General features: G+C 35.9%; 1 protein-coding gene across 8 annotated transcripts in view; it reads right to left on the bottom strand.

Moving 5' to 3' along the window:
* The window catches only part of fat3a (FAT atypical cadherin 3a), a 180139-nt gene that overhangs the window by 105943 nt on the left and 62031 nt on the right, over positions 1 to 12165 (bottom strand). The window lies entirely within an intron of this gene.

Raw genomic sequence — 12165 nt, forward strand, 5'->3', positions numbered from 1 at the left:
TTATCTCTAAAACGTACAAACACTTTTGATGTCAGGGTTATACATTTTGCATATTCTGCAAGCAGATTTAAACGTCTAAAGAGATTTATTTATAACGCTGCTGCTGTAGTAAAAAACACCTGCCTCCCTTATCGTTCCTCCAGGTATGCATTTGATGTTGGCTGAAGCTACAGGGAATTGAACACTGATAATAGAAGTCTTATGATTGACTCACATCTGCATTCTGTTCATTTTACCCCCTGCAACAAGAAAAACCTCCCCACAGAAATCTAAAGGTATTAATTTGACCAGCTTTAAACCATTTACATTGTTTCCGTTCAGAATAAAATTAGGTCAAACTTAACGTATTTGCTCCAAAACCAGGCCCTGTGAGTACACAAAGTGACTTAAAACAAATACTTCTCCTTTTTTATTGTTTTTTATTCCTTAGAAACCATAAGAAAGTTTACAAATGAGAGGAGGCCATTCAGCCCATCTTGCTCGTTTGGTTGTTAGTAGCTTATTGATCCCAGAATCTCATCAAGCAGCTTCTTGAAGGATCCCAGGGTGTCAGCTTCAACAACATTACTGGGGAGTTGGTTCCAGACCCTCACAATTATCTGTGTAAAAAAGTGCCTCCTTTTTCTGTTCTGAATGCCCCTTTATCTAACCTCCATTTGTGACCCCTGGTACTTGTTTCTTTTTTCAGGTCAAAGAAGTCCCCTGGGTTGACATTGTCTATACCTTTTAGGATTTTGAATGTTTGAATCAGATCGCCGCGTAGTCTTCTTTGTTCAAGACTGAATAGATTCAGTTATTTTAGCCTGTCTGCATACGACATGCCTTTTAAACCCGGGATAATTCTGGTTGCTCTTCTTTGCACTCTTTCTAAAGCAGCAATATCCTTTTTGTAACGAGGTGACCAGAACTGAACACAATATTCTAGGTGAGGTCTTACTAATGCATTGTAGAGTTTTAACATTACTTCCCTTGATTTAAATTCAACACTTCTCACAATATATCCGAGCATCTTGTTAGCCTTTTTTATAGCTTCCCCACATTGTCTAGATGAAGACATTTCTGAGTCAACATAAACTCCTAGGTCTTTTTCATAGTTCCCTTCCTCAATTTCACTATCTCCCATATGATATTTATAATGCACATTTTTATTGCCCGCATGCAATACTTTACACTTTTCTCTATTAAATTTCATTTGCCATGTGTCTGCCCAATTCTGAATGCTGTCTAGATCATTTTGAATGACCTTTGCTGCTTCAACAGTGTTTGCCACTCCTCCTATTTTTGTGTCATCTGCAAATTTAACGAGTTTGCTTACTATACCAGAATCTAAATCATTAATGTAGATTAGGAATAGCAGAGGACCTAATACTGATCCCTGTGGTACACCACTGGTTACCTCACTCCATTTTGAGGTTTCTCCTCTAATCAGTACTTTCTGTTTTCTACCTGTTAACCACTCCCTAATCCATTTAATTGAATCCCTACTGCGTTCAGTTTGAGAATTAATCTTTTATGCAGGACTTTGTCAAAAGCTTTCTGGAAATCTAAATAAACCATGTCGTATGCTTTGCAGTTATCCATTTTCAATGTTGCATCCTCAAAAAAGTCAAGTAGGTTAGTTAGACACGATCTCCCTTTCCTAAAACCATAAATGATGATAGTTTCTCATTGGTTCTGGAATACTCACAATAGCAAACATGTTGCAGCTCACTTTTATACCGTTATCAATTAAATCTTTATTCAGCAATTCAAAAAGGTATGTGGGCAAAAGTGACTTAACAGGTAACAATACGTTGTAAAATAATGTTTAGTGTTCACAAGCCTCTTCATTTACTGCAAAAGTTAAGTTTTGCTCGTTTATAAACACATTTTGTTGATTAAAAAAAAATAATCATGCTTTGGTTAAAACCAAATCAGTTGTTGCAGCTAATGTAAATCTAATCCATTAATACAATTCAATGTAGCTTAAGTCACGAGCAATTGATTCGTTATTTATTTATGTCTTTATTTCTGCCTGGTTATTCTCGTCGCCGACCTGTCAGAATCCACTTATAGTCGGGCATTACAGTATTACAGTCTACTTGGCCTTGGTCATTTTAGAAAAAAAAAAAAAAAAAAACTGTGAGATGTTTGAAGTAGACTGGAATTCTGAGTGCTTTGACGTTGTGAATTATATATAACAAACGAACTGAAACAAGTATTCATTAACATTTTAATATTATAATACTATTTACTGTATTTTAACATTAGTATATGTAGGTGCATATGATTACATGATGCGTCTATATACTAACTTTAAGATACGGTTGCTACTGTCACATTAACTTGATGTTCTGGACTCTGCACTTAATCATCACCACCTAGGGCCCCACACAGCCTGAGGCTGGCCCTGCAGACAGAACAGACAGCAAACCACACAGATACAGAGAATATTACTCGACACGTGGAAGCAGAAATAACTTTAACTTTGTATTTTTGGTAAACAGTTCATATGAATACTGTATGCAGAAAGTAGTAATGCACTCCAACACTGTCCCAAATGCTTGTTGGTGAGCATATGCTTACTACACCTTAAACAGGTTCCTAAATGTACACAGTACATAGCAGGATTGCTTTCCAAATATATTTTCTTATTGTTTCCCTTGAATCCTTTCAGCCTTTACTGTACCACCTAATTAAATTGGTATTATTATTTTATTTTCAATATTCATCTTCAATTGAGATTAAATAAACTATTACCAGTGCTCCAAGCAAGTAAGAGAACAAACTTTACTTCAGAGCTCCAGTATGACTCCTTTGATTTTATAAATTGAGCATTTTGAGGTTTTTACAAGGGCAATCGGTAGTCTTTGGCAGAAACAAGTACAGTGAATGTGACAAAAAAAAAAAAAAGTGTTTAAACATGACACCTTCTCTTGTTAGCTCTCTCTTTTTAATGTATTTGCTACTGTTAGTTTATGTTGTATGACTCTAAGTACTCCCTGGTCATTGGTATGTCTCTTTTAAACAAAAAGGTTTGAGGTCTCAGCATGACTTCATTAATAAGTTACTCAGCAAAGCTCTTTCACACAGGTCCTCGGGCATCGTGAAGTGGTCTCACACATTCAAAAAAAATAGCTGGTGCTTTTAATACAACTCATTGCAAAATGTAAAGTGTTAAAATGTCCCATTTACTCAGCTTTTTTTTCTACAGTAGCTGATCAATTAGTGCCTTTGGCAAGAAAAGCACAGAAAACATGTAATATTTTACATTGAAATGGGCTGGTAATGTACTGTAGATCATCTCTGTGTAATATTGGATGCTGGTGTCCAATATTTCTTACCCTGCCTGCATACCTCAAAGGCATGAAAAGGCTTTCTAGGAGAATATTAAATGCAAAGAAATCAAGGAGATATTAACTAAGCGAGTGGCTGTCTAGCTCAATGTAAGCCTTTCTGTCATTTCCAGGGAACCAAATGAATGCTATGGAATACCAAACAGCTCTAAATTCTTTGTGTAAAGAAAATGTACTCAGGGTTTGAAATGTCCAACTCTATTTTCTTTAAAGATTTATGTTCATTCTACTGCAGCAAAGGTACTTAATAGACCTCTACGGTGTGTCTATTAAGTTGCAATACAATAGGATTAGAAGTGATTGTTTATACTATGTACTAATATAGCTCAATATTTTGTCTCCTTTAATGAATGTGAAACAATTCCTTTTTCATATATTTTGCTCAACATATGTTATTACCATTATAAAAACATGATTTATTCGAAGAGAACTTTAAAATATATTTATTTGCAGCATGATGCAATTCGGTTTTAGTGCTGTACTGTGCAGTACAGTACAGTATATTGGATCACTCAAAGCATTTATTTTTATTGCAGCTACAAAACAGTTTGGAGATTAAACCTGCACCACCTCTTCCCAAGACTCATAAGCACTGCAAACCGTAAAATAAAAACCACAAAGCAATATAAAACGTCCATGCCTACAGGCACTTTTGCGCTGCGTTTCTGAAAATACCTTCATGATAACCTTGATTTTGCCATTCTGCCCACAGCTACAGTAAGTAACAATTATTTTTACTCAAGCTACAAAGGTCTCTAATTGAAGGAAAGACCATGCGTCCAACTGTAGAAAAGACCAATAAAAACAATCATACTTAATGTACAATTATAGTTATATATAAAAATGTATTCAGTAATTGTGCCTTAACAGGTGACTTTGGGAACAAATAAAACTGAAATACAATTCAGTGGATAACCTGGTATTAACTGTACTAGTTCAGTATTTACACAATAATTGCAGTAAGACTATGGCAAGTACTTTGCTTAAATAAAATCACAATTATTAAAACAAACAAAAAAACAAACCCCCAAACTATTAAAATAATTCAGCAGACGTGCTTGTTCCTATTGTTATTGTATTCTGTCCAAGAAGTAATTCTGAAACTTTCTATGATTACTTATGTCTGTAGTTTTATGAACTACTGTAGGTACCCTCCCCCTTAAGACATTTCACATACATTAGACTCTTTAAACTGGACCATTTATTGTACACGTTAGTTGAGAGGTTGTGCTATAATCTGTTCTCGCTGTTGACAGGGTACTGCCTGTAACTGGTACTACTTTTGTAGGACAGCTCACCTTTCATACAGTAGATTTATCAGAATGGAGAAATGTATTTACCTGATTCACATGTGAACCTGTTTCAAATAAGTACTGTACTATACACATGTAGCAAAAGTTGACCCATTACTTATTGCTTGAGCTCCCTATCTAAGAGATTTTCCAATCGGCTCCAGCTGATGCCTCCTCTGCATGGATGTTACGTCTGCAATCTCTCCAGCTGATAAGTTCACTGCAAGGAGGTTACTTTAATGACTTTAGTCCCACAGGAGGAAAGTAATATACTAGATCTAAAAGGCAATAAAATGAACTCCAACTGCTACTAACTTTAGAACAGTTCCCGCTGACTTATATCAGTGTGTTTCCCAAGCATTCATTTGCGATGATCTCTAGTTCGCTCTCTATATCTGACAAGGTAACAGTAAGCATCTTACATGTCCCGGTCTTCTTGTTTTTTCACTACCTTTCTTTGTTTCATTCCTAGGTTTTCTAATCCGGTGGTTGCCCCTTTGTTTATCATGGAACTGTACACAACACACTGCTGCTTTCAATGTATCACACTTTGCTACACAGAATTTAAACTATGGTATAACTCTGAAGCCCCAGCATTTGGTACAAAGCATCAATGACTTGTGAAACAAACGTATGCAAATACAGTGTGTTACTAAACTGGAATCTTTGTATTATTTACATTGTGGAGTACCTTTAGTAGAGCTTCATGTTAAAAAGCTGGTCTAGTTGACCGTATTGCAGGCCTTTCCATTGATATTCCTAACAATATTTCTGAGTAAGCACCATGTTCTGAGATAACAAAGTACCACTCATTTGAAATACATTAATCCCATTATACTGGAAGGAAAGAAGGAATCTCTTTGGACAATTGAGTAACTGACCCATACAGTATCAGTGATACCAAATAGACATTTTTCCTGGTAAAATGAAGCTTGAATTTCCAATCAGTTAGTCAAGCTGACATCCAAACTATAGAAGAGATGTTTTTTTTTTTTTCTGAACTTGATCAGCAGTAAGCTACTATCTATATTGGAGCAGTCCATGAATACGTGAAGGTCAAAACAAGGATGAAAGTATACAGATTAAAAGTAAAAAGCCCTCTTGTCAATTCAATATGACGACGGGTTAGGAGGGAAATACATAGCAAAAGCAGTAATTTCACAGCTACTTACTGTAGTTCCACAAATGCTTTTTAATCAACAATCCAAACACTATATTAACAGCCAGGCAAATGAAGGAATGGAGTCTTGCTGTGGGATTTACATGTAATTGCCTTCTGTCCAATAACAGGAATGCTACAAACAGAACTGATGTCTCCACTTCCACTCCATTTAGAATACATATACACTCAAGAGATTAAACTTCAAAAGGTACCTCTTGAAGAAGAAAGTGTACTTTTTAAAACGGGTGCAAATGTCATCTTGACATTTTTTTTTTTTTAAACTGCACAGTAGAGCTTTAAAACCTTTTAAATCGAGTACCTTAAAATATATTTTACCAGATTCAGCTCTTTTTATTTTAAGGATGTGATTGGACTATTTCGAAATCAAAAACAAATACATCACAACATTTTTAAAACAAAACCATCTCACTACAGAAAACACAGAGAGTATCTGTCAGTAAGTAACATTAATTGTATTAATATCCTACAGGGAATGGTCATCTTTTGTTTATGGCAAGCTGAAGATATTCTCACCCGCTGCAGTCTCTACTAGAAATGCTTGCTAATGAGATGTTTTACTAAAGTACAAATGTAATGATGTGCCAGATTAGATACTTAACTTTACCATGAGAAATGTCCTTGGAATTAGATTAAATATTATGTAAATGAATCTAACTTTTCTCATCATTATTCGGGAAATTGCACACAATGAATACAAATTCAGAATTGCTCAATATTTTATGTTGATATTTGTAATATAGTGTGCAAAAGTACTAGATTATCCATTCTAGAGAAACATTGAAATTGTCTTCAAAACAAAAGTAGTAAGGATAATTTAGACTTGGATTTTGGGGGATATTAGTATTTAGCCTCACATTTTTTTAAAAATCTTTAAGCTTCTATAGGAAAGCAGTGCCAATAAAAAAAAAAAAGAACAGCAGTCTGTGGTTCATTTATGTACACGTATAGTTAAAGCACACCCGGAAAACACAAGGATTTGGACTTTTATTTACTTCTTCCCTGCTTCATTAAATTATAAAGAGTACCGTTTTACATCTGTTACATTACTATGGAGTAAGAACCTAACTCTTAAGCTTTGTGCTCTGTGTTTAACATACACATCCACTGAACACTGCACCTGTTTCCGTTAAAACACCTATTCAAAAAATACAGAAAACACTGAATTCAAAACTTGACGAAGCCACTAATGTGAAGTCACTGCTACTTGATTTCTAAGTGTGCAGATTTTGAGAGTTGCACAGGACCTAGCGTTAAGCTATCTCATGCTATAAGTAGACAATTATGAACCAATGTCAAAGCATTAACTAAGTCTATTAATACAGTATAACACGTAATCCATTACCCCTTCTACTAACCTGATGTATAGTATTTACTTACTGTACTGGACTTATTCAAGAAATTAAAAACAGCCAGACCTTGGGGCTTTAATAAAAATCATATAATTCTTAGCAATATATCTGCAAAAAGCAGTATTAAACTATTTTACTCTGAGACAGGAAGTCTGAACTCTGTAACTTAAATTCAATAGAAACCTTCCCAGATGATTAGCTTTTCACATTGATTGTCACAGAAGGTCAGAACAAAGTGGAGCTCAAAATGAAGCGCGAGATCTCCAATGCTTGTTTTAAATCCTCTAAATCTCTAGAAACTCATTAAGAAAGCATTATATAGCACAAATTGACATGCGGTAACCATTATGTGGAAACAAAAAGGTAAACTGTAATACTGACCAGCTAAAATGCTTTGTATTTCTAATCATATAGAACTAACACATGGCATCCCTAAAAGGTTTAGCTAAAATTAAATAAATACAACAATCTGTTCCACATAAAGGCATTGCCATAAAAAATAGAATACAATACACTTTGTAGAATGATAAATTAAATGAAAGCTCAATTACTTGAATTCAGGCTGTGGATCCTTGCTAAAGTCAACAATATGTTGAAACAAAGATGTTGGCGTTTTTTTCACATGTGAAAAAACATGTAATAAGAGGCTTGTAAATCTTTATAGCTTTATTATTATTATTATTTTATTTCTTAGCAGATACCCTTATCCAGGGCGACTTACAACTGTTACAAGATATCACATTATTTTTACATACAATTACCCATTTATACAGTTGTGTTTTTACTGGAGCAATCTAGGTAAAGTACCTTGCTCAAGGGTACAGCAGCAGTGTCCCCCACCTGGGATTGAACCCACGACCCTCCGGTCAAGAGTCCAGAGCCCTAACCACGACTCCGCACTGCTGCCCAATTAAACAGTGCTTTTACAGTTACAACATATGCTTTAAATCGTATCCAAAGACCAGCAGAACAACATGGTTCAGAAAAACTTTGGTCAAGACAGGGCGTTTCAGACACTGTGCAAATACACAACAGCGTTTGATTACCTGATTTTGTTAAACAAAAATGGAGAATACAGGCTTTAATGGATACAGCAGGTTTAATCAATAGCTTGGGTTTAAATGCGGATCAGTTTATTCACAATTCTCAAAGACCCACGGTTGAATGGCAGGTGTTTAATTCAGGATTAAGGTGTGGTTGATGTCCCATCGCTGTGTCTGACTGCAATATAACTGACAAAAGGTTTCTTAAGGAACATGTAGAGTGACAATTTGTCCCTACTTAAAAGGCCCCTTCTTACAGTACTTTCTGGCAATCATTTGACTTTTCTAGGAACCTGAAGTCCAGTACTATCAAGGCCTATTGCTTTTTCTACCTATTGTTTAGAAATGTTTTAAGCAGTGGACAGGATATTAAAGAGTGAGCTATCATATCCATTTTTGGTTGTATGATGGATAAAAACTGTAGAAGTGGAAATAGAACATTCTATTGCCATTGCTGTAATTCAGTAAGTGCTGTACTCTGAAAGGTTACATGCAACAAATGCTACAGCTCATGACTAACTGCTATCAAGCACAAAACATATATTTGTCCCAAGTTTCATGAAAGGTGTGCAATTCATGCATTAAGACAGTTTTGACAGTTGCATAATTAGCCTTTGCCAGTGATGCTGCTGCATTAGTTCCGGCTCAGAGTCAAACATGACAATGCAGAAATCACAGCCACGCTCCAACAGGCCTCTCTCACAACCTGACAGCACCCTTTGAGAAACATCACCCAGTCATCGGCAGGACACATCACAGCTACTCAAGATGAAGAACACGCTACAATGGCTCCACTCATTTCCTACTCCACCCAAAACAAGTTGCGGAAAACATCTACAGCTACATCAGTGACAAAGTCCCCATTTACACTGCATTAAAATGAAGGAAATGAAAAACAAATAATGATATACCCCCACATCCCCCCCCCCCATATCATCCCCCACTAGTCTAGGAAACCTAAGCCAATCTTTAGAAGAATTACAAGTAATTTATCATGTGCTACAGCTTTGACAGAATTAATACAGCAGACCACCTGGCACTCTCACTCATTTCAAACAAACACGTTTTTGTACACTAGGGAACAGCGGAGTTCAGGATAATCCGTAATTGTATTCTTTTTTATTTATTTTTTTATTCAAATAAATCTGTATTTTAACAGATAAAACATTTCAAATTATAATATATAGAAAAGCATAGTTTTCTAGCCAACACAGCAGGTTTCTAAGAGCACAGAGGCAGTGCAGCGACACAGGCAAATGGTCAAAATCAATTTATACAGAAAGGATCCGGGGAGGGGGGGGGGGGTATCCTGACAGCCTATAGGCATGTTGACGGGTAATACAATTACACAATTCTAGACTTGTTTGAGAAGGCATGTTCAAAATCACTAAAATAGATGTACAGGTATCCGTGTCACTTACAGATTTAACAAACAAGTACTTCAGGATGAAGTGTGGAGAAAGATGATTTTATTTTAGTTTTCATTTTTTGTTGTTTTTGGTTGTATGATGATTCCAGAAGGTTGTGTAAATCAGCCCATTGTTTGTCTTATACACAGTAGGTTAATAACAATATGCACGGTTGGAATAAGGTGTACTGTACATACAGCAATGTTCATGAATCGGACGATTTGACTGTCCGAATGGGATTTTATGAATTATAACGTGTGTTTCACAGAACAAGGCAACTGCAACAATGGGCTCAACAATACGAAACCATGACTTCCGCTACAGTAAAACACCAGCCGTACTCACCACCATACAGCATACACATTAAAAAATGTACTTTACATTAAACAGAGGATGGATAGAACATCACTGATTCAGGGATCTGTTGTTCCAAAGTGGAGTATACTGTAATACTGCTAGAGCTAATGAACAGTTCCATTAACTTGGAGTTAGATAAAATTAATTGTTGCAGAACGCTCAGTACATTAAACTAAAATGCAATTATGTCATTCAGGTGATAAATGTAGAGGTTAATTAGCCTCAACTTTGAGCGCGCAGCTAATCAATGTCTTGTGAATTTTAATTAAATTAATTTATTACCATCTTTCTCCTCTGCGGTTTAGACAGAAGTTGTTTTGCATGTCCCTTGCCTACAAAAAATCTTTTGGCACCAATTGTCTCAATATCTATGGCATTGTCCAATGGCATTGCTTATTTGGAACCAAGATTCACAATCATTATAAGATATGAAAAGGGGGTGGGGACAGAAGTGTACATTTGCATCTGAGTCGTGTTTTATCAGCTGTTATTAGACAGCAGACCCTGAGTAACATGGAAGAGTTCATTTAAAGACAAGTGGCTATCGCAAGATAGATGGCCCTCCAAGTGAGGTCTAGACTTGGGAATATGCATTCTTTTCTGTTGTATGACTGATTACCTAATCCACAGCAGAGGTTGTGCAATGTAGAGAAGCACATCAAAACTGATAAACAAACATATTACTAATCTTTCGCTAATTGGGTGGGTAGTGGGAAAATCAATACAAATTTGGCCAAGGCATTCTTCATAAAAATCAAACACTTTCCATAATCTACTGAATTAAATGTACGTATTTGCCTTCTGAATGGATCATGTAGTGCACTGACTGAATTATATCCTAAAGATATATTAAATTCAGCAAGTTAGCACATTCCATGTGCCAGGCTTTTAATGCTTCATTTCGGGCTACTGGTTTTCCACGCTAGCGGAATCGCAGAATTAGGCCTCAGGAATGGAATTTTGGGAACAGATGAATGTGATACGTCAGGCACAGTCAGCTATAAAAGCTGTGCAGCTTCACTCCGACCATGCAGCAAATGTTGACATTTTTCGACATCATCCGACCCAATGCGATTTCAGGTCACAGATGCATGAGAAAAGGCTGTACGCCTTTCCAAAAAAAGACGCACGTCACAAGAGTGTGGATGATGTAATTCGCACAGGGTCAGAGACCAGAAATGACTCTGAAGTATGAACCAACCTTTACTGAGATACTGTTTTAGCAGACAGATTTCATTAAGTAAACATTTATTTGAATGTTTATGGAATTTAAAGTATTTTTTTTTGTGAATATCCTCTGCCATCTGCGATTTGTTATCCAGCAGATTGTATTTAAAAGCTCTGCACAATTGTTTTGGCTAACTACTGTAGAACTAACTATTCATATATATATATATATATATGTATCTTTATGCTTGTTCTCATTGAATGCTCTTTCTCAGTTTAAAGGCTTGACTGATGGAGAAAGAGACATCTCAAGGCTCTGAAAGACACTGAAGATGGAAACAGCTGGTACCTCAAGGCTGGCCCAGCTGGAAATCCAAACATGTCACTTCCTCCTGCTTGGGAAGGTTAAATTGTAATAGTCTCCAACTGCATCCAATATAAATCAAGCAGTCATAGAGTACACCTATTTTATATTTACACTGCACAAAATGGAAATTACTCAAGCTATTTCAAAATGACAAAAAGCTGTAGGCCTGCTATAATTAATATGTGTATTATTAGTTTGCACTACAGTGGTAATACATTAAAGGCACTGAAATAAAAGGTATAGCATTTAAATTGGCAAATAATATTCAAATTCCTATTTTAGAAATTAGAATGATAAAACTCTCTGAATTTCAGTGCATATATTATATATTTATGGGTGCAATTACTCCTTCTTCCATTGTAACAGTTGCATCTGCCTGAATGACGAGGCTTTACTCTGTCAAGCAATCTGCTCCACAGTGCTTCAAAATAAGGAAAACAGCTCATTATTTTTTCATAATTTTTTAAAGAAGCACACTACATCTCAGAATCAGTGAACAGCCAGAGAAAGGGATGGAATAGTATGCATATGCATTTGATTGACCAACTGGCCATTCTGAATGGTGGCCAATAATACTGTACTTTGAACAACATTCAATTACTGGTTCATACCGCACTTCCAAGCAGCAGTTTGTTCATTATAGTATGTTGTCTTAAACTACCT

The sequence above is a fragment of the Acipenser ruthenus genome, chromosome 9, assembly GCF_902713425.1.
Source record: "Acipenser ruthenus chromosome 9, fAciRut3.2 maternal haplotype, whole genome shotgun sequence".
NCBI lineage: Eukaryota > Metazoa > Chordata > Actinopteri > Acipenseriformes > Acipenseridae > Acipenser > Acipenser ruthenus.